The following is a 23,947-nucleotide window of genomic DNA, read 5'->3' as shown; positions in this document are numbered from 1 at the left end:
CCCAAGAAGCAGAATCTACCTGGATGGATAAGCTTTTATTTAAAAAAAAAAAAAAAAAGGAAGAGAAAAAGAAAAAGAAAATGAGGAGCTCCTGGATGGCTCAGTCGGTTAAACATCTGACTTCAGCCCAGGTCATGATCTCACAGTTCATAAGTTCAAGCCCAGCGTTGGGCTCTGAGCAGATAGTACATAGCCTGGAGCCTGCTTCGCATTCTGTCTGTCTCTCTCCCTCTCTCTCTCTGCCCCTTCCATACTTGTGTGCTCTCTCTCTCAAAAATAAATAAACATAGAAAAATATGGGGAAAAAGAAAGAAAAAGAAACACATAAACACACACAACTAAAAAACTCTCCAAAGCAGAAACCAACAAATGATCGGACAATCTATTCATAGCTATGACTCAGATCATGTTAATGTCTTCTCTCTCTGTAACATCCAAAGTGATGTTCCTGACCACTCTCCCAACCACAGGCCTCAGAACACTGCACGGTTTAAAAGAATAAGATGGTCAAAAAGGTAGAAGATGCAGTCTTACCTTGACAAATGCTCAGTAGCTTTTCACCATGGCTTTTTAAATCCCGGCACCCTTGTGATGCAACAGCTTTCTAGCTATAACCAGCAACTCTTGATGCAATCCCAAAGAAAAAACCCATGCCTGTTGTCTCAATCGGTTCACGTAGCTTGTGGCTTCCTGCTGGCAGCGAGCACCAGGCAGAGGTGGCCGGCTCCTGGGTTTGTGGTCAGAGCTTCACCAGCTTCCCCCAAGGAGCCCTGCCCCTCTCACTGAGCTCTTTGAAGGCTTCTGTGGGTTCACTAGGTCCAGTGGGCACTGCTGACCCAGAAAAACCTGTGAGGAAGGACCGCAAGCAGCTGGTCTTTCTCAGGCCCTGGGCTCCACTGGTCCCGATGACTCTCTGCCACTAAAGTTTTCTCATGGGGTTTTGGTTTAGTGACATGGGTGGTGCCTTCCTACACCAAACTGGGCAGAGTTAGTAAACCTCCAAGCTAACTCTACAGGGTATTTAGCTCTGCCTAGCAGTATTTATCTGCAAGACAAGAAAGAGCTTGGTCTCTGATGCCTTGTGCCATCTGTATGAGCCTGGGCAGCTGTTCTCTAGCCTTGTTGGTTTTGTTTTGTCTTCCAAATAGTGCCGATGATACCCAGCCCAGAGATACTATGGGCACAAATGATAGAATGGGTGGGAGTGACGGGCACAGAATGGGCTCTCAATAAATGCGAATTCTCATTTCTAAAACAAGTGGCCCTCTAGCCAGTCATTGGTTCTGATTGCAGAATCTTTTCAGTAGTGCCACTTCACTTGACTCGGAACACTCAGGGGAGCAGAGAATGATGGACCTAACAATCTGGAATGGTGAGGTGGTGCCTGTCCTGTACTATACCAGCTAAGGGACCAACAGGACCAAGTTGCTGAGACAACCTCAGGAGGCTTGCGGGTCCAGCCAGACATGGTAAGCCACTGGTCACCTACTTTGTGATCCAGGGACAGAAGGGAGCCCATGGGCAAGCTCCTTTCCTGCCTTTATGTCTGGGAACCTTGGCAAGGATGGAATTCAGATAGGCTTGCTTTACTCCTGGCCTGGGACCACAGTCCAGATCTCATTTTCCTCATGGATTTTAAGACTAAGACAATAAGTTGCTTTCAGTTTTCAGTAAGAGTTTTCAGTAAGAAAGAGCTTTTTGATAGATATTCATAGCAACAGCAGCAGCAACACAGATTTTTTGGGTTCTAAGCCTCCTTGGAAACAATCTTCTTAATTTCTCCAAAAAGTTTTTGTGACAGTAAGTGGATTAATGCATAAAACATTATATCTGTTACAGTATTTAGCAATAGTAAACTCCAAATAACCAGTAGCTGATGTGAACACACCTAATCTGAGTTCCAAATCTAATCCTGATCACTGCTTTGTCTTCTATTCTTGGTAGTGAAGAGCCCCAAACAGTGTCCAGAACCACTTGTGCTCAATGCATCATAGCTCTTATTAATTTATTACTTATTCATCTCCTGACACCTGAGAGTTGGATCTAAGCATTAAATGCAAGTTGAAAGGATCCCAAACTCCTTAAGCATATGATTTAAAAATTGCTGACTTGAGATGAGATTAGTCTTTTTATTTCAATTCAATTAACACAATAAATTTTGTGAATGTTTGCTCTGTGATAAGCACACGCCAGAGGCTAGGGGTAGAAATATAAATAAACATGACCTTCCTCTGAGGGAGTCAGCCTAGGGAACCTGGGAAGGGTGTCTGGTAGACAGACATTATAATGGGGTATGATAAGTGTGGCTATAGAAGCCCAACAGGGCAGAGTAGTAGAACAGAGGCAGGAGCTATAGGAGCATCAGGGATTATTGGGGGGAGTTAACAAGGAGATGGTTTTGAACATGATTTGTGACTAAGAATCCTTCAAACTCTCAGAGGCAGATACCTAGGTTGAGTCTTCTACTGAGCAAGGACTCAGTGATGCCGAGTTATGTCCAATTATGTATAATTAAAGAAATGACTAAATAAGTGATTTGGGGACAAAATTTTATATTGAGAGCATAGTGGGGAATAGGAGATGCATCTTCCTAAGGAAAAAAAAAATCTATTTTCCTCTGACTCTGGGTCATCCATTCAAGATTGGAGTGCAAGGGGATGTGAGTGTTTGCAGGGAAGGGAGGATAAGCTGATGTTTTTGTGGTCTGGAAAAAAAATTTTTTACCTTTCTATCCACCTCCAAGAGACAGGGGTTCAAAAAAACCAAAAATGGATTCTAGCAGCCACTCAGAAAAGAACAAGGAAATGACCTTGCTCTTGGGTTTCACATGTCTGAGCAGAAGTGAAAATTAATTTCAGCCATTTTCACCCTCACAGAGTCATAGAATCCACCAGAAAGGCAGAGGGGAGGCAGGGGCAGGACCCAGGGGAGAAGGTAAGAAGCAGTGAAACGTGTCAGGTGAGACTAAGAGTGTCCTTATTAGACATGTTTGTTAGAGAACCTCAGAGAGGGCTTTTATGGCTGCACTGAGACTAGACTCTGAAACCCCCATTTAATGTTCAGCCTCACTGCCTCCCCCATTTATTTTTGCACTTTTGAGATGACTCATGCAAAATTTCCTCTCCTTCCATGGATCTATACCAGTCTCCTGACACCAGTACATTTCTGATCAAAATCAAAAGCTGTGTGCAATAAAATATTTGAGTAGAAGAAACATTAAAATAATCCAGTCCACGATTCACTGCAGGAATAGTGGTGTGAGAAGCTGGGTGATCTCCCTTTGAAGAAAACACGTGTAAAACTAGACACAGTTGTTGAAACCAACCATCTCAGAGCACTGGAAAATGAGCAGAGGCAGATAACAAATTAAGAAGGTTTAATCTTGGGGTGTCTGGGTAGCTCAGTTGGTTAAGCGTCTGACTCTTGATTGCCGCTCAGGTCATGGTCTCACAGTTCATGACATCGAGCGCCACGTAGGGCTCCGCATTGACAGTGTGGAGTCTGCTTTGGATTCTCTCTGTCCTCTCTGTCCCTTCCCTGTGCACATGTGTGCTCTCTCTTTCTCTCTCAAAATAAATAAACATTAAAAAAAGAGAAGAAACTTGAAAAGAAACTTGAAGAACTTGAAGAAAAGAAACTCAAGAAACTTGAAAAACTGCTACTACATTAGAATGACCGTGAGTCTGTGGTCTTCTTGCTTATGTGTTCTACTGCTTTTCTAGTGGGAATGAATGGTGGGCTTGGTTTGAGGGCTGTTAGTTAGTGATACCAGTGGCTTTACCAGCTAGTGGTGACAGATGTGGTCTGTGATGGGGAGATGAAAATTGGTAGTTTTATGGGTTAAAGGTCATGGAATCTCTAGACAGGAAGTGAAAATCTGCAGCTTTACTTGCTTGAGTTTGTATCCTCTGTTCAGAGTGGGCAGAAAATCACCCAGAAATGTAAGGGGGAGGTTCTGGAAGTAAGAGAGCCATGAAAGGGCTGAGCTAATAAACACCCCATACATATTTGACTGACTGCTATAATATGCATGAGTTGGGGAGAACTGAGAGAGTGAAGCAAAAAGTGAAAGTCAAGGGAAACCTAAGGACTTTCTGTAGATTTGAATTTTTTCCTCCAACCACACACAGCTGGGCAGCAGAAGGTGGAACATTTACATATTCAAGGTGTCTGAGAATAACTTCTGTCCAAATAATTGCCTGACCATTAAACAATGCAGAAGCAGGGGTTACCCTTAGAAAGCTAGACTAAAAAACAAAATAAAACACTAAAAATAAAAATGCACAGTGGTGCCAGTGGCTGCACACCATGGAGGGAAAAAAACTTCACAATTTAGGTGTAGTTAACTTAGTAAAACAAACAAAAAAAATCAATAGCTTTCAGGAAAATAAAATAGAATTCAGAGTCACTACAATTTTCCAATTTTCCAACTAAAAATTACCATACATGCAAATAAATAGGAAATTGTGACCAGAAAAAAAAAAATCAGTCTGATTCCAAATGAGCCCAGATGTTGGATTTAGCAGACAGACTTCAGAGCAAATATTATATTTATGTTCAGGGAATTAAAGAGCAATATTCTTGGGGTGCCTCGGTGGCTCAGTTGATTAGAATCAGACTCTTGATTTCACCTTAGGTCATGATCTTACAATCATGAGCTTGAGTCCCATGTCAGGCTCCATCCATGTCATGGAGCCTCCTTAAGATTCTTTCTTCCTCTGCCCCTCTCCCCTGCTTGAACTTTCTCCTTCTCTCTCTCTCTCTAAAGAAACAAAACTAAAATAAATAAATAAATAAATAAATAAATAATAAATAAATTTCAAAAGGACAATGTGCTTAAAATGTGAAGATAATTTATGTTAAAGAGCCAAGAAAAAGGGATTCACAACAGAGAAACGGAAATTATAAAAACGGAATCAAATGGATTTTCTAGAGCTGAAAATTACAAAAACTAATTGAAAATTCACTAGATAGGTTCACTAGCAGATCTGAGATGGCAGAAGAAGCTGTGAATTTGATGACAGAGCAATACAACTTATCCAATCCAAATAACAATCGCAAAAAGAAAGACAAAAAAAGAAAAGTTAAAACAAATGAACAGATCTTTAGAGATCTGCCAGACAATGTAAAGGGTTCAAATATAAATTTAATAGAAGCTCCAAAGGAGAGGAAAAAGAAAAAGACCCAGAAAAATTATTTGAAGAAAACATAGCTGAAAATACCTCAGTGTTAATAAATAACATTAACTTAAAGAGTTAATGCTATCATCTGAATGCTTGTGTCTCTCCAAAATTCATATGTTGAAACCTAATGCCCAATGTGGTGGTATTCAAAGATGGGTCGTTTGGGAAATAATCAGGTCACGAAAGTGGAGCCTCAGGTAAGTTGCATAGAATCAAATTCCCTCAGTAGTATTTACCTGGAAAAGAATGAAAATTAATGCCATTTTACCCCAGGAGAGCCCCTTCCTCCCTTCTACCATGTGAGGTTACAGAGAAAACATAACCAGTTATGAAGTAGGCCCTCACTAGACACCAAATCTACTGGCACCTTGATCTTGGACCTCCTAGCCTGTAGAACAGTGGGAAATAAGTTTTATGTTGCTTATAAGCCACCTAATCTATGGTATTTTGTTATAACAGCCCAAACAGACAAGGACAAGCAAGAAACTGAGTGAACTAGGGGCGCCTGGGTGGCTCAGTCAGTTAAGCATCTGACTTTGGCTCAGGTCATGACCTGCACTGGGCTCTGTGCTGATAGCTCAGAGCCTGGAGTCTGCTTTAGAGTCTTTGTTTCCCTCTCTCTGCCCCTCCTCCACTTGTGCTCTGTCTCTTTCTCTCTCAAAAATAAACATTAAAAAAAAAAAAGAAAGGAAAGAAACTGAGTGAACCTAATATAACATAAACACAAAGAGAACCACACCCAAACATCATGGTTAAAATACAGAAAACCAAAGAAAAAAGATAGTCTTTCAAGAAAGAAGAGGAAAAATAATGCATCACATATATGTCAACAATAATACAACTCATGGTTTACTTCTTATTGGAAATAATGGAGGCTGTAAGGCAGTGGAATGACATATTTAAAATGCTAAAGGAGGGGCACCTGGGTGGTTCAGTCAGTTCAGTGTCCAACTGTTGATTTCAGCTCAGGTCACAATCCCAGAGTTGTGGAATCGAACCCTACATTGGGCTCCACGCTGAGCATGGAGACTGCTTAAGACTCTCTCTCTTTTTCCCTCTGCCCCTCTCCCTCACTCATGTGCTCTCTGTCACTCTCTCTATAATAAAAAATAAATAAAAGCTAAAAAAAAAAGTTGCCACCTAAGAATTTATTATCTAATAAAACTATCTTTAAAAATGGAGGTGAAATAAATCATTTTCCAGATGAAGAAAACTGAGAGAATTTGTTTTAATCTAACTTAAACTACAAAAAAAAAAAACCTAAAAGAAATTCTTCTAGCTGAAAGAAACCAGATGGTAACCAGTTCACAAGAAGGAAATGAAAGTTACTGGGAATGGCAAGCACGAAGGTAAATAAAAAATACATATACAATAATATAAATACATATTATGTTTTCTTTTCTTAACTTTTTAAAAACACATAGGATTTTTCAAAGCAGGAATGATAACATCACTGGGGGTTTATAACACCTATACATGAATATGACAATAATAACATGGGGGGAATGAGAAATGGAGCTAGACTAATGCCAAGTTTCTTTTTTCACCAAAAAAAAAAAAAAAATCAGTTTTAATTTAAAGTAGATTGTGATAAATTGAAGATGCATATTGTAATCTCCAGGGCAGCGACCAAAGGAAAAAAATTCAAAGAAACTTAGTTAAAAGTAAATCAAGAAGTGATCTTAGCAAGTTAGCACACTAGGACGTCTCAGTGTGTGTCCTTCCCATAAAAGACAACATCCACAAAAGTATAGAGTAAAGAATTACAAACAGATGAAAGTAGCACTGGGAGAAGTCTCGAATACAATGAAGAATTTGCAGCAACTCAGTGGAGCACAAATCCAAAAATGGTTGCATAGAAAAGCATAGAAAGTATCTTATCTAGACTACTCTATGCTCCAGTCTGACATAACTCAGTACCAAGAGAGGTTCCCTCAACATGACCTCCCCACATTGGGGGAAAAGAGATCAAGAGGATCCCAGCACCCCTTACCACTGCTGCAGACACTCAAAGCTTTCACCATCAAAGACTCCCACAGTATTTATTGGTGCTGCCTTCAGATGATGAAGCTGCCTGGAGTTGATACTGTTGATACTGCTGTGCCCCCCACCCAGAGAAGAAGCCACTGCTATGCCCCTCCCCACCAAGAGAACCACTGCCATGCTCCCTTCCCTGAGAAGGTGCTACTGCTGTATCCCCTACTCCCCCTACCCAACAGTAACACACATGCCTCAGACCTTAGCTCAGCAGCTGCTCCATGTATAGTCATGCCTCAGACAATGGCATGACCACTACAACAACTGTACCTGTGTCCTTGATCCCAGAGCCACGGTCAGTTGACATGTGCTTACATCTTAGACACCAGTACTCCTGCTGCAACAAGCATGTCTGCATCCCAGACCCTGGAGCTACAGTGGCCCTGCACATGCTCACGCACCACACCTGGCACTATGATCACTTGAATGTGCATCAGACACTGGTACCATCACTGTAGACAGCATGACTGCACGTCAAATCCAGCACCAAGAAAGATCTTCTGGGCCATAACATTGCCCTGTGGGGAATAAAAAGAACAGGAGGACCCCAACAACCTTTGCCAAGATGGACCCCAATACATAAAGACCTATCACCATCACTGTGAACACCTGCCACCTTGGCTGCTAAGAACCTCCACAGTCTTTGGTGATGTTGACCTCAGCTTCCAGAGCGACACAGAGACTACACCACTGTGTCTTCCCCAGATCTGGAGCTAAAACTATGCCCCCAGAGCTGGAGCCATAGCACCTCACCCAGCCAGTGCCCTAGAACCCACCCAGAGGTGAAGTTCTTTCCCCACTAAAGCCAGTTTGTAAAGTGTGGAAGAGGTTATGGCTTCCTTAAATGTGCAGTCATCAACATAAGGCTCTAAGGAAAATGAAATATCAAGGAAACATGGCACGATGAAAGGAACACAAAAACTTCTTAATAACTGACCTCAAAGAAATGGAAATCTATGAATCTATGATAACAAAACAACTGTTTTAAGGAAGCTTAGAAGCTATGAGAGAATACAGACACATAACTCAGTGAAATCATGAAAACAACACATAAATAAAATGAGAAGTTTAACAAAGAGATAGAAATCATTGAAAAGAACTCAGCAGCTGAAGAATATAATTAACAAAATGAAAAATTCAATAGACAGTGTCAACCACAGACTTGATCAAGCAAGAATAATCTGCAAACTCAAAGACTTGATAGTTTGACATTATCTAGTTAGAGAAGAAAAAGGAATACAAAAGTGAAGGAAACTTATGCAGTTTACAGTAAACTAGCAAATAAATCAATTTATGCATTATGGGATTTCTGGAAGAAGGAGAGAGAGAACTTATTTTTAAATATAGTGGCTGAAAAATTCTCAAATCTTGGGAGGAGAAAGGACATCCAGATTCATGAAGCTCAAAAGTCCCTAAGTAAAATTAACCTAAAAAGGACTACATCAAGACATAATCAAATTGTCTAAAGTCAAGGACAAAAAGAACTTTGAAAGCAGCAAGAGAAAAGAGACTCATGTCATATAAGGAAATCCCTATAAGACTATCAGTCTTTCTTAGCAGAAATCTTGCATTCCCAGAGAGACCTGGATAATATATTTGAAGTACTGAAAGAAAAATATGCCAACCAAGAATACTATAACCAGTATAGTATCCATTAAAAGTGAAGGAGAGATAAAGTTTTTCCCAGAGAAACAAAAACTGAGAGAGCTCATCATCACTAGACATGACTTAACAGTAATGCTCAGGTTCTTCAGATTGAAACAAAACATGCTAAATAGGATTGTATCAAATGAAAAAAGCTTCTGCACAGCAAAGGAAAAAATCAATGAAGTGAAAAGACAATCTATGGGATGGATGAAAATATTCACAAGCCATGTCTGATAAGGAATAATATCCAAAATATATAAGGAACTCATACAACTGAATAACAAAACAAAACAAAACAAAACAAGAAAACAAAAAACAAATGGGCAAAGACCTGAATAGACATTTCACAAAAGAAGACATACAAATGGCCAACAGGTACATGCAAAGGTGCTCAACTTCACTAGTCATCACAAAAATGCAAATCAAAACCACAATGAAGTATCACTTCACATTTTTTAAAATGGTTATTATCAGAGGGACTAAAGATAACAAGTTGGCAAGGATGTGGTGAAAAAGGAATCTTTGTACACTGTTAGTGAGACAGTAAATTGGTACAGGCATTATGTAAAACATTGTGGAGTTTCCTTAAAAAATAAAAAAAAATTAAATTACATTACGATCCCACTTCTGAGTGTATATCTAAAGAAAATGAAATCGGTATTTCAAAGAGATCTTCATTCCCATGTTGATTTCAGCATTAAAAAATCACAATAGCCAGGATATGGAAACAATGTGTTTGTTGAGTTGATGAGTGGATAAAGAAAAGTTTAATATATATTAAAAAGAAGGAAATCCTGCCATTTGTAACAACATGGTAATAAATAAATGAACAGCTAAATAAAGCTGAGGGAAAAAGTAAAGAGGTATTAAAATGGTATACCAAAAATATTTTTTCATACAAAAGCAAGCAGTAAAGGATGAACAAAAGAACAAAATGGAGATGACACAAGTAGAAAACAAACAGTAAAGTCATAGCTCTAAATACAAATAATTGCATCAAATATAAATGGATTAAACACTTCAATCAAAAGGCAAAGGTCATTTAAGACTGAAAAAAATAGCAAGCTAGCTACAAAACATGCACTTTAAATTCAGACCAACATTAAAGATAGACCAACAAGTAAATTAAAAGATATAAAAATGTATATGAGCAAATAATAAATATAACTGGAATGTCTATGTTAATATCAGACAAAATAGACTTTAAGGCAGGGGCTATCACTGACAAAAGAGGTTTAGTTTATAGTAACAAAATGTCAGTAAAGCTAGAAGATGTACAAAATTATAAACGTGTATGCACTTATACAACAACAACAACAACACCCTGAGCGTATGATGTAAAAACTGACAGAATGAAAAAATGTAGTGTAGGGGTGCCTGGGTGGCTCAGTAGGTTAAGTGTCCAACTTCAGCTCAGGTCACAATCTCATGGTTCGTGGGTTTGAATCCTGCATTAGACTCTGTGCTCACAGCTCAGAGCCTGGAGCCTGCCTCAGATTCTGTGTCTCCCTTGCTCTCTGCCCCTTCCCCACTCACTCTCTCTCTCTCTCTCTCTCTCTCTCTTTCTCTCTCTCTCAAAAATAAATAAACATTAAAAAAATTTTAATGTAGTTTATAATACAAAAATTTTAGTGAAAATTTTGATAGTGTTCTTTCAGGAATTGATAGAATAAGTAGAAAGAATATCAGTAAGGTCAAGATCTGAGAAATGCTATCAACTAACTCAATTTAACTGATGTGTATAAACACTCCACCCAGCAACATCAGAATACCTATTCTTTTTAAGTCAGCATGAGGCATTTATCAGGAGACTCTATGCTAGGCCATAAAACAAGCCTGCAGTGACTGTGAAAAGATTAAAATTATACAAAGTACATTCTCCAACCACAAGAGGTATTACATTAGAAATCAATAATAGAAATAAATCTGGCAAATCTCCAAATATGTGGAAATTGAACAACACATTTCTAAATAACTTCAAAAAAAGAGAAATTAGAAGGGAAATTAGGAAATATCTTGACCTGAATCAAAATTTTAAAAATGCACATCGAACTTTATGGCCACAACAAAAATTTATAGCTTTAAATGTCAACATAAGAGAAGAAAAGAAATATCTAAAATCAATGAAAAAGAAGAGTAAGTCAAATCTAATGTAAGCAGAAAATAGGAAATAATAAACATCAGAGTAGGAATCAGTGAAATAGAAGGCAAACTAACAAAAAGAGAAAATCAATGAAACCAAAAGGTAGTTTTGATAAGACTTTAGCTAGAGCAATCAGTAAAGAAAAGACCCCATTTTCAATACAGAATCTCCAGAAGATTCAGAAATTTAAAATGAGGGTAAAAGTATACTAAAGAGAAAATAATTAATGAAAGTTTACTTAAAAAGCAGTTAGACTCCACCCTCTTGCTTTTTCTGTCCTACTCAGCACACCTTGGCCTTTGCCTCTCCTCATCCCAGCAAAAGACTGGAGGTTTATTCTCTGTTGAGGTTACAACAAAGAGACTCTGTACTGGGAAACACCAGGCACAACTGAAGACACAACTTATATACTGATCTTAGAGGGATTAAGTGAAAATTTGCTCACTGAAGATTGAGAACTGCCAACCTCAGCTTTCTTCCCAACTCTGTATGCAGAGCACAGGCATCCAGACCTGTGCTTCCAAGCTGGAGAGTAGAAAGGTCTTCTTTGGGTACTCTGACCAGCCCAGAGTCTAAAGATGCTATCATGAAGAGTTTTCATGGAAACATCCCAAGTCCTATCATTCTATATTGAGAACAATCCCCCTGCCCCCACCCATGGGCTCAGTGCTTCCAAAGAGATTTTTGGGTATACCGCTCTGAAATATGAGCAACCAATCAAGAATAAGTATTTGAAAAAAAGCATCTACTCACTACATCAGACAAAAACAAAGCAAACAGGAGGGGAAAGAAAACAACTTGGAGGAAACAGAGCCTATGCAGGAAGGGGCAACTTTGAAAAGACTATTACTGATATTCTTAGAGAGTTAGCAGATAATACTGAACCATGAAACCAGAAAAAACAGGATGTTTAAAAAAAGGAGAAACAGAGACTTTAAAAATAAAAAGAGTCTTAGGAATCAACAAAGAAATGGAAGGGCTGAAAGATAAAGCTGAAGAAATCTCAGAGAAAGAAGATAGAGAAAAGTAAAAATTAAAGAACCATAAAGGAGGTCCAACAAGAACAAAAACCCCACAAAGATAGAAAAATAAAACAGAAACGTGGAAATTATCAAAGAACTAGTTAAAGAAAATGTCTGAGTTGAAAGACGTAAATTTCCAGATTGAAAAGGCCCATTGAATGTTCAGCTCAGTGGATAAAGATAAACCTACACTGGCACTGCATCACAAAATCTCAGAACAATGATGTAAAAGGAATATCCACACATTTCCAGAGAGAAAATCAGTGAACCAATGGCCAAAATACCTCCGGACTCCTCAAAGTAACACTAGAAGCTAGAAAGTACCATAATGTCTTCAAAATTCTAAGGGAAAGCTATTTCCAACTTAGAATTCTGTCTTAAGCCAAACTATTAATTAGGGTGAGAGTAGAATAAAGACATTTGGGGGCATGCAACACCTTAAAATGTTGATTCTCAGGTGAGGTGCAGGGAAATCTCAAGAAAACAGCTGTGAAACAGGCTTAGGAAGAAACCCATACATTTCAGAGCAGGTCAGAGGCCTCTGGGGGATTTCTCCAGTAAGGTGATATTACCATATTGCTTTGTCATGTTTGAACGTGTTGAGAAGAGATTTACACAACTAGTGACAATTAATTTGGAGGGGGCTAAATTAGTGATAAGCACATAGATAATTAAGCAAATGAAAAATCAAGTCAGTTATATCCAGGGAAAACTTAATATTGTGCTTTAAAAAAATAAGCATAGTATACTATATCTTTCAACTGTGAGTAGAGTTTATATAATCATAATACAAACAATGAATATTTATCTAATAAACATTATTATATAGCTATACTGGAAAGATGGTGCTATAAACAGGGTGTCTCAGACAGACTAAGAGCTAAATTTATTTCATAGTAAGAAGTAAAAAGGTCTTGTCCGAAACTGAAAAATCAAGAAATAACAGTCTAAGCATGCTGTTTGGCAAAATGGAGGTAAATGTCACACGTATCAGTTGGAAATGCTAAGACTAGGAAGCAGAAAGTGGCAGGCAGTTGGCAGAGGCAAAAAAAAGAAAAAAAGGCTTTTGTTTTCATAGCAAGCCTCTCTTGAGTCTTTAAACCACATACATGTATTACCCTGATAGACACTAAAACTAGATTTTTTTAAAAGAAGAATCAAAAGAGAGGTGACCCAGAACATGGGGAGGAAATGTTCTCTGCCCACAGGTGGACTAGTGCCCAGACACAAAGGGAGAATCTGGGACTGTGGCTCTGAGAAAAATTGCAGAGCACTGGATGCAAAAGGCAGCAAGGGAATGTGTTTTTTAGCAGCTATCCTGAAGTTGACCAAATTGGTAGTCTTGTCCCTAATCCTTGGGAATTCCAACAGGAAATGAACTTGTTGTTTCAGAAATAGCTCAATTCAAAACTGGAGAGGGTTCAGGGCCTATCATAAATATCGTAACTCCTGGGTCCTAGAGAAGGTGCCTGCAACCAAATGGTCAGAAGAGCACAGAGCAGTGGCTTCCAATTTTTTTTTAGTGTGACTCAGTTTACATTACAGCTCAGTACCTAAATGGGAATAACTAAATGCAAAGTTTTACCAAAAAACACTTCTTTTTATGTGTTTTATTTTATTCTACTGTATTCTATTTTTATCTCTTCTTTCTTCTGCGTACTTTATTCTTTTCCGAGCTATTTCATTTTTTAAAAGGCTGGTTTTGACATACTAAATTGATTCTCACTACCATTCAGTCATCGAGTCCCAAGGAGCCAAAAACACTGGCATGAAGGACCGTGAAGGGACTTTTGCTAGCCTGGGAAGCAGCTGGATCCGGAGTGAAGAGCACAGGCTTTACTACCACACAGTTTGGAGCTGAAATCCCAGTTTTATAAACTTACTGGCTGTGTCACTTAACTGCCCCCAGCTACAACTTTGTCGTCTCTAAAACTAACATAATGAAACCCAGCTCTGAGGGTTCTTGAGCAGCAGATATGCAAAGTGCCTAGCCCTCAATAGGCACTCAGAAAATGTCCATTATCTTCTTTTTTAAATCAAAAGCATAATGCCCCCAAGAATGTGGGTCCTTACAAGTAAGTCCTCACATATCCCTGAAATAGCTTAAGGGTTAAGACCTTGGAATCTGGAACAAGACTACCTGGGTCAGACCCTGCCCTAGATACTTAACAGCCCCAAGAACTTGGGCAAATGTCTAACCTAGCTGGGGTTAGCTTCCTTGCCCTAAAACGGGGACAATAATAATGCCTTAGGATCTCTTAGGGTTTTGTGAGGATTCAATGAGCCAATACATACAAAGCATTGAGAATGATTCCTGACATATGAATACCATGCACATATTTACTATCATCATTATAATGACACATGAATGCTATGTAGACATTTATCATCACCACAGTAACAACACTTGAAGGTTGTGCAGAAGTTTACCATCATCACCACAATTGTGTTGGCTGGGAAAATAAATAAATAAACTAAAAAAAAAAAAAAAAAACAAACTGTACTTGTACCTATTTGCTTAGAAAGGCCTCTCAACCCCCTCAAACTGTCCTCCCTGCCAGGGATGAGAAAGCTGAACATGAGGTAGAATCCAATTTGGAGTAATATGCAAAAACAAGGATGGGCAGAGCCTTGATATGGTTGTTTAGGATTTTCTAAGCACTCGGATTGTCCTAGGATCTGAACTATAGTATGGATTTGGGCAGTTGACCCACTCATCCATCAGAACCAGGCAAGAAATGAGTGGCAGATGTAGAGTATATATAAGAAAGTCATCAAAGATGTCTGCTAGGGAAAATTGAGAAGGGTTTGGAGCAAAGTTTGCACTTGTAACTTTCTCATGCCCAAAAGACAGAGGTGAGAGGACCCCCATCATTGCCTAACTACCAGGAGTGGGCAGCTGAGAGGGTTGGAAAATGTCATAATATCTGTGGTTGCCTAGCTAATGTCCACTCTCCTTCCCCCTTCTAATAAAACTCATTTTTGTGCAGGAATCCTCTTCTCTCCTTCAAGTCCAAGTAATCTGAGGAAATCTGGCCCCAAACTACCCATGAACCAATCAGTATATTTCACCCCTGAGACCATAGCTATCAGTTAAATGGTGGAAACTGTTTTAAGTGGATCCAACCAGGGTGAAAAACAGAGTTCTTGCTTGGAATTATAAGATAGGAGGGCTTGACTTGAACTTCCTACTTTCACTAATTCCCCCTCTCTGTGCAATGTGGGAGCTCATGGTAGCTACCTTGGGATCATAGAGGAGTAGGATTAGAGTAAAGCCAACAGTGCAGATGGAAGAGAAGAGAAGTGTAAGGGAATCAGTCCTTTTTGATGTTGTTGGCTTGCTGGATTAAACCAAGCCTGAAGTCTTCCCTGCTTCAAGACTTTCCAGTTTTGCGAGACTGTAAATTCCCTCTAGTTGAGTTTTTAGTTATTTGCAGCAGAAAGTCTTGATTGAAAAACAAAACAAGCATAACAGGAGTTGCTGGGAGTGGGGGCGGGCAGGGCAGAAGTCGACACAGGATAAAGATGGCTGGCAAATGTTCAAGTCTTCATGTGATATTGTGAAATATATATTTGATCTTTGTTCCAGTTTCTAACACAGGCTCCTAAAATCCTTAGAATTCCTTAAGTGGTGAGATGACAAAGGTGTCTTTTGTTATGCTAATGAGGTGGCTTTTGGAAAACCCCTTGATAGCCTAAGGATGGGGGCTGGTTGCCGGGGAAACCAACATGTGATTTTACCATGTGATTACAGCTTTAGAACTTTCAGTCCCACCCCCCAAACTCTGGGGTGTGGAGAGCTGAAGATTGAGTTCAATCACCAATGGCCAATGATTTACTTAACCATGCCTACGTAATGAAGCCTCCTTAAAAAAAACAGGACAGGCTTCTGAGAGCTTCCAGGTAGATGAAGACATGGAGATTTGGGCATGGAAGCTCCAACCCCTTTCACATTATTGTGCCCTATGTATCTCCTCCATCTGACTGCTCTTGAGATCCTGTTGGTGATTTCCGAAAACCTCCTAAAGTCTGTATTCTGTACATTCCAGAATTCTGTGCATGGAATTAGTCCTGGGCTGAACTGCATCCTCCTCAAAATACGTATGTTGAAACTCTAATATCCAGAACCTCAGAATGTGACAGTATTTGGAGACAGGGCCTTTAAGGAGGTGATTAAGTTAAGAAGAGGCCATTGAGGTGGGCCCTACTCTAATCTGACTAGTATCTTTATTAGAAATAGAAATTTAAACTCACAAAAGAGACTCAGGACATGCAAATGAACAAAGAAAAGGCCATGTGAAGACACAGGGTGAAGGTAGCCATCTGCAAGCCAAAAAGAGAGGCCTCAGAACTAAACCTGCTGACCTTCATCTTGGACTTCCAGCTTCCAGAACAATGAGACAATAGATGTCTGTTATGTAAACCATCCAGTGTGTGGTATTTTGTTATGACAGCTCTAGCCAACCAATACAAAGTTCCATGACACTCAACTCTAGATGGCCACAGGCTAAGTGCTCCTGAGATATCCATTTAAGTTGACTACTATTGTCTAAGACAGTAGACAAAACAGTTTGGAGCAACCTGTGGATGACGTAGAAGTTGTTGTTTTTACTTTTGCTTTGGTTTTCGTTTTGTTTTGTTGACTTTTTCTAACTGCCTCTCAAAATTTCCCATTTCCCATTTCCCTAGTCACAGGGGAGAGCAACAACCCAGGGCCTGACCAGCCATAATACCTTACCTCTCTGACAACAAGGATTGGTTTTAGATCCCAGCATGGACAACAAGAGCTCCTTGATTGCTGTATAGATAACGGTAATGACAGCTGACTTTGATTGCACCTTACTATAGCCACCTTTTTTACACCCTTTAGTTCTCAAATAACTCTACAAGATGGTTTCTTTCACTATTCCCTGAGAGATTGAGTGACTTACCCAAAGTCACTGGGTTAGTAAAAGGCTGAGCTGAATAAATACCCAGAGAGTCTGGCCTTAGTACCCATCTCTCTGCTGAGGGCACTAGGCTAGAGCCACTGGATGGGTGTTTTTCCCACAAGGCAGAACACAAAGAAGCTAGGTCCCTGAGCATGAACTGTTCTCTGCTGGACCCTTGAGTAAGTCAGAGCTCATCTGCCCTCTTGCCAAGATCCCAGACCTTGTCCTGGAGATGAGGTAAAGATCCCAACTTGGCTGACAGTCCCAGGTCCCTCCTTAATGAGCCATCCTGCCCCTCAATTGCAAATGGAGATGCCAGTATCTATTAGATAGACTGATTGTGGGCTTTAAAAGGAACTGACAGGGAAAAGGATCTCATACTGGGCAAGGAACAGATGCTCATTAGGGACCCCGTTCACTTTAGTATCAACCTGGAGACAATGGAGCTTATCTGTACAGTTGCTAAGATGTTTCTTTATCCCAGAGTGCAAGAGTGCACTGACCTTAGCTGTGTCACCAGAACATAAACCTATAATTTCCATGCCTGATGCAAGGATAAGAGCTGCCATGTGGGGTCTTTGGGGCACCCCTTTACCAGAAGCCAGCATCCTATTTGTCTTCTAAAGTTCTCTCAGGACAAAAGGCTTTCCCCTGTCCAAGAAAGCTCCTCACATGGAGATCTTAAGGCCTCAGAGGGTTCTGAACTGCTCAAAGCCAGGCTCCAACCTAACACACCCCAACAACTTCCCAATACCTTTGGATTGGGACATTGTTCCTTTGCGCCTACATGAACCCTCTCCCTATCCCCAAAAAAGAGAAGGAAAAATACACCACCAGAGAAAAAGAGGCCCAGTGTCACTGATACCTCAGTGAAAGGTAGTCTGTGGCTGCTTTCCTACTTGTCAGCTAACTGGGAAATGTGCCCAAGGGCCCAGGATGTAACTGGTGTGGATTTTGTGCCGAGAAGTGGGAACAGCCCCAGAGCCACCCATGGAGGAAGTTTGGGACCAGCACTGGGATACTTGAGGCACTGGGAGAGGGGGCCAGTTAGAGGACATTTGAAAGGGGATGGAGTGGGTGGAACATGTGTAAAGTGCCCTGGAAAGCTGCATCCACACTTCTGCTACCTCTTCACCATGTGTGAGCCCTTTGAATCTGCTCTATAGTTCTAGGCCACACTTTCAAACAGGGTGCCCAACTGCCTTCATCTTATCCCCACTTGAGTGTCAACCTAGGATCTCAGACTTGACGTGTCCATGACCAATCTCTCAATTTTCCCTCCCAGACTTATTTCTTCCCCAATTCAATGAATCAACACTGCCATTGACTCTTACTCAATCTAAAATGCCCACTAGTCATCCTCTTGATCCCAATCAGCAAATCCTTTGGGCTCTATCTCCAATGTGATCTAGAATCTGCTCATTTATCTCCACCCCCATGGCTGTCACTTCAGCACAAGGCATCTGTGGCCTTCTCTGGCACTTTTAACTCCCCTCTCCCTAGTATTTTCCTTTGAGTCACCATTTTATTTGTTTGATGGTATTTATCAAAAGCTCAAGTTACCTTGTTCATTGGTTTATTAGGTTGCTACTGCCAGTCTTTGCTCACACTAGAGTACAGATAAGCCCCACAAGAAGGGGGCTTATCTTCTCATCCATCACTGTATCCACAGCCCCTTGAACAGTCCTTAGCACATTGAAGGTGCTAGGTCATTGTTATTGAATAATTGAAGGAATCCCCATCTGGGTCTTATCCCCATTTTACAGAGTTCAGAGAAGGAAAGAGATCTGCTCAAGGCTGCAAGCTGGCAGTAACAGCAGGACTGGGTTCCAGGTCTCCTGACCCACAGTCCAGTCCTCTTTTCTCTCCAACATTTCACTGCTTAGAAAACTCTTCCCAGATTTCCATTCCACAATCCCACTAATTACTGGTTTGAGTTGAGAGCAGATGTTCTGGAAGCTTCAAACCCTGAAGGCTGAGCTGCCACAAATCAAACTTTCTCAGTAGTTTAGAGAGGTCAGCAACATCTCCAGCTTGGCAACTCTAGGCCTTCCCCAGACCACCCCCCGGAGGCCGCCAGGCCTGCTGGGGGCCCACTGCTGGTGAGTCATGGCTGAGTCAGTGGAAGCTCTTTCAAGGATGAGTGCCCAGAAGGGTCCTGGCCTCTCGCAGGGCAGTAGCAGAAGCTGAGGCTGAGACAGGCAACTCAGTGGAATACAGACCAAGCCCCAGAAGCATGGAGAAACAGGCCACTGCTGGGGCTGACGCTTGGGAGACACAGTGGCTATAGGGGATGGAATCTGGGGAATTCGCCCCATTGAGGTGGGAGAGGCCCCCACACAACTTTGGAACCTTCTAACTCACTGGGATCAGGCCCCAAATAGCTCTTACCACTATCTGAAATGCTTTAACTTTTCACTTATATCACCAAAAATCTTTTAATTTATATTACCAAGAAAAAAAAAAAAGGACTGAAGTCTAAGTAAAAAGATACACATCAACAATACACTAAAATAAAACATTTTAAAAGTAGATGAGGGAAGAATGAGTCAAAGGATAGAATGAGTAGAAAAGTAAGACAGAGCCAAGAATGAAGACAGTAGGCCCAAAGCCTACTATGAAGTCCTCTCTACTTGCTAAGGAGGGCCACACACCTGGCTCTGAGTTTTCTAGAACCCAGAGTGAAGAGGGCCCAGAATAAAGAGCACCACAGCTCAAGAATCACAATGTCCAAAAGAGAAAACCAAATCAGTTGCTCAAAGAACCTCAGTTCTTCTGAGGCTGAGGTTACAAATAGTCCATTCATGCTCTGGAGTTATCCAGCGGGTCCCCTTGGGGAGGGAGGGGGCGATGGGACACTATGTCATGTAGGACATAACTCCTCAGTGCTCCTCACAAAATCTCAGGGATGAGGCTGTTTTCTGCAGTGCACCATGGTCAGTTCAGGTCACATCAAAGAGTGGCAAGGCCGAGGAAAACAAAACAGGCAGAGTAATCAACAGAATCCCATCTGAAGCCCCTTTCAGCCTTCGTACTGGGTGAGACAGGGCATGGACAAATCATTTTAACTCTCTGGGCATCAATTTCCTCATCTTTAAAAAGAGAATAATAATTACCTTCACAGAATTTCTATGAGGATTAGCAAACTAATATTGGCCCTGTAATGGGCTAAATGTTTGTTCCCCACCCCCCCCCCCCACACAAATTCATATGTTGAAATCCGAACCTCCAAAGAGATGGTGTTTGGATATGGAAGCTTTGGGAGATGATTAGGCAAGAGGGTGGAGCTCTCATGAATGGGATTAGTGCCCTTATAATAAGAAACAAGAGAGAGATCATTTCTGTCTCCATCAAATGAGGACATAAAAAAAGGTGGTCACCTACAAACCAGGAAGAAAGCTCTCAATAGACACCAGATCTACACCACTTTGTCCTTGGACTTCACAGCATCTAGAGCTGTGAGAAATAAATGTTTGTTGTTAAGCCATCCAATCTATGGTATTCTGTTATAGCATCCCAGTATGACAGACAGATACTGATATATAATAAAGCTATAATAATTAAAATAGTGCAGTATTGACTGATTCAGGAATAGACAACTTGATCAGTAGAACTGAGTAGGATGATCTGTGCATATGTGAACATAAAATATATTAAAATGTTGGCATTTAAACCAGTGGGAAGAGGATAAATGATTCAATAAATTATGGAGTATTTGGGTATCCATATAGGAAAAAAATATATATGCTCAACCTCAGAGGCAACCACAGAAACAAAAAGTAAAAGCAAGATACCATTCTTCCATATCACTGAAAATATCAGACAATATCAGGAGCTGGCTTGGTTAATGGGTATAAATGGGTCCTACCAGTTGGGATGCAAAGGACTACATCTCCATATGGAGGGGAATCTGTTAGTATATAGCAAAAAGGAAAAAGGCTTAGTCCCCCACAATTTCACCCCCAGGAACCTATGTTGGAGAAGCACAGGTAGATGAGGATGATACTGCCCTCCTGTGACTGGAAACAATGGAAATATATCCATCAGGAAGGGAGTGGATCCAAGTGGCTCAGATCAATCTATATTAGCGTCAAATCCTATTGGGGAGGTAAAAGGTAAATGGAGTCAGTGGCTCTTGAAATTTGCTTTGATATACAAGTGCTTTAGGTTATAAGCATTTCTGGAACAAATCATGCTCACAAAAGGTTTTACTGTACTCTCTCCACCTCCCAGAGGTCTGAGCCCCTCTTTCTGTGGCCACTGCTCCTCCAACCTACCTCAGAAAGGCCTTTAACCTCCCAGACCACTCCGCTTCCTTCAGGATCTGCTCGGTTCCCAGTGCCACTCAAGTTACAGAATGCATCGCACAGAGGAGCCTGGGTGGCTCAGTCAGTTAAGCGTCCAACTCTTGATTTCAGCTCAGGTCATGATCTCATGGTTCGTGGCATCGAGCCCTGTGTTGGGCCCCACTCCACACTGACATCATGGAGCCTGCGTGGCTTCTCTCTCTCCCTCTCTCTTTGCTCCTCCCCTGCGTGGGCTCTCTTCTCTCAAAATAAATAAACTTAAAAGAAAAAAAGAACGCGGGGTGCCTGGGTGGCTCAGTCGGTTGGGCATCCGACTTTGGCTCAGGTCATGATCTCGGCGGTTTGTGAGTTCTAGCCCCGCATCAGGCTCTGTGCTGACAGCTCAGAGCCTGGAGCCTATTTCAGATTCTGTGTCTCCCCCTCTCTCTGCTCCTCCCCTGCTCACGCTCTGTGTTTCTCTGTCTCTCAATAATAAATAAACATTAAATTTTTTTTTTTAAATAACAGGGAAGAGATCCTTCCCTGTCTTTCTGTAAGTCAGAGTGGGTGAGGCAGGTGATGGCCAGGCCACACCTGAAGTGAACTAAGGGAGTCCCATCAAGCTCATTTCCAGGTGGGAGAGGACAAATGTCCTAGCTTTCAAACCGCCCACCCCATAGCCAGCTGCCCATCCAGAACATTCCTGGCATCCCTGATTTAGCTCATTTCACTCCTATAAGAATACATGCTCGTTCATTCATTCATTTGTTCACTTAGACAAGCATCACTGATTAGGGGCCCATCAAATTTCAGCCCTGTCCCAGGCACTGGGAACAGAAGTAGGACACCATCCTTCACCTCACAGGGTTTGGAATCTAGTAGGAGAGACAGACAACAGACCAGTGACCTCCCAGTGAAGTGTTAAGTAGCTGTTTGCCTCGGGGGACAAGGAAGCATAGAGGAGGGGCACCCATTCCAGTTAGAGGAGTGGCTACTGGGAGAAGGGAACAGAGAGACAGGATTAATACCCTTGGGGAAAGAGTGGAAAACCTATGTATTCTAGGATCTGCAAATAGGTACATCTGAACAGATTTATTAAACATTTATTAAACAGCTCTACTCCCTTCTAACACTTAAGGTAGATCACACAAGTATAAATAGCCCAGAACCTCATATTTTGCAGGTACAGGATATATTTGCATAGACATGTTTATATGTGAGTGGGCTTAAAAAATCTTCGTTCTGGGGCGCCTGAGTGGCTCAGTCAGTTGAACATCCAACTTTGGCTCAGGTCATAATCTCACGGTTCACGAGTTCGAGCCCCACATCGGGCTCACTGCTGTCAACTTGTCAGTGCAGAGCCTGGAGCCTGCTTCAGATTCTGTGTCTACCTCTCTCTCCGCCCCTCCCCTACTTGTGCTCTGTCTCTCTCTGTCTCTCAAAAATAAATAAACATTGAAAAAATTTTAAAATCTGATGGCAAGAAGTCTTTTGTAAAGACATAGTTCAGAAGTACTATGATGTTTAAAGTTTGGTTCTTATTTTAAACTTGAGACTCTGAGATTACACAGGTGTGAGTCCTTTGCACAGCTAGACTTCAGGGTAAGAAGGGCCAGTGAGGGGTGGGATGGGGTTGAGAGGATTCTGTGCAGTCACTCTAAGCTGCTCTTCTCTCCCTACTGCCAACAGGTCATTTTTCCCCCTTGGTAAAATTCAAAGAGAATCCAACTCTTCAGCACCATAAGCCCTGACTTGCAAGGATGCAGAAATGCCTATGTAGGGAACTGGCTCTGGAAATGGAGGTCAGGTTCAAGGAGAACAGAGTAGGCCCTACAGAGAGAAGGTATGTTGAGGCTGTCTTGAGGTGGGGTACACCATGGGTAAGGCTTAGCTGCACAACTCTTGGCCCCAGGCTGACCCGGCCCTTCCTACAACAGTTAGACTACCTGGGCCTGCATGGACCAAGACCTTCATTGGAGGGGCAAGGGGGAAAATCAGGAGGAATTTCATTAGTTCATTAGTTCATTCTGGCTGTGTCATGTTCACTTACACAGGCTCCTGACTCCAGAAGACCAGGCCACTGAGGAAGAAAGTGTCCCACTGTCTTAGTTTTTTGGGCTGCTCTAACAAAATACCCGACTGGGTGGCTTATAAACAACAGAAATTTATTTCTTACAGTTCTGGAGGCTGGGAGTCTAAGATCAAGGCAGTAACAGATTGGGTATCTGATGAGAGCCCACTTCTTGGTTCATAGCTGGTCGTCTTCCCACTGTGTCCCTACATGGCAGGTGCAGAGAGGGAGCTCTCTGGGGTCTCTATAAGGACACTAATCCCATTCATGAGGGCTCCACCCTCATGACCTAATTACCTCCCAAGGCCCCACCTCCTCATACCATCACAGTTGCAACATGATGAATTTTGGGGGGACATATGCAGACCGTAGTATCATTCTGAACATCTTCCTTTTCTTTACCTCCTCTCTCCTTCTCCTTCTCTCCCTCCCCCTCTCTCTCTTCCCCCTCCCTCCTTCCTTCCCCCTTCCTCCTGTTTCTCTGTCTCTCTCTTATTCTGTCTTTCCTTCTTACAACTTATGACATCATCACAACCAACCATAGTCAAGGAGGGCTGATTCTGTTTGCGAAACATTTTGAGCCGATCATGAAACATTAACCTGAAAGTGATTTATCAGGGGATCCTG

General features: G+C 41.3%; 1 protein-coding gene and 1 long non-coding RNA gene across 2 annotated transcripts in view; one reads left to right on the top strand and one right to left on the bottom strand.

The window, feature by feature from the left end:
* Positions 1-1,070, bottom strand: part of BLK (BLK proto-oncogene, Src family tyrosine kinase) — a 79,652-nt gene extending 78,582 nt beyond the window's left edge. The window contains exon 1 of the mRNA XM_007097135.3: positions 535-1,070. The gene's annotated coding sequence lies outside the window, so the exon portion shown is untranslated. The remainder of the gene's footprint in view (positions 1-534) is intronic.
* Positions 1,071-1,394: 324 nt separating this feature from the next.
* LOC122237635 lies at positions 1,395-23,066 on the top strand. Its single transcript, XR_006216222.1, has 3 exons — positions 1,395-1,469; positions 16,722-16,844; positions 22,939-23,066. It is a non-coding gene; the product is annotated as an uncharacterized LOC122237635 (long non-coding RNA).
* Positions 23,067-23,947: the final 881 nt, after the last annotated feature.

Source organism: Panthera tigris, chromosome B1 (assembly GCF_018350195.1).
Source record: "Panthera tigris isolate Pti1 chromosome B1, P.tigris_Pti1_mat1.1, whole genome shotgun sequence".
In the NCBI taxonomy this organism is placed as follows: domain Eukaryota; kingdom Metazoa; phylum Chordata; class Mammalia; order Carnivora; family Felidae; genus Panthera; species Panthera tigris.
This window is presented reverse-complemented; position numbering and strand designations above follow the sequence as displayed.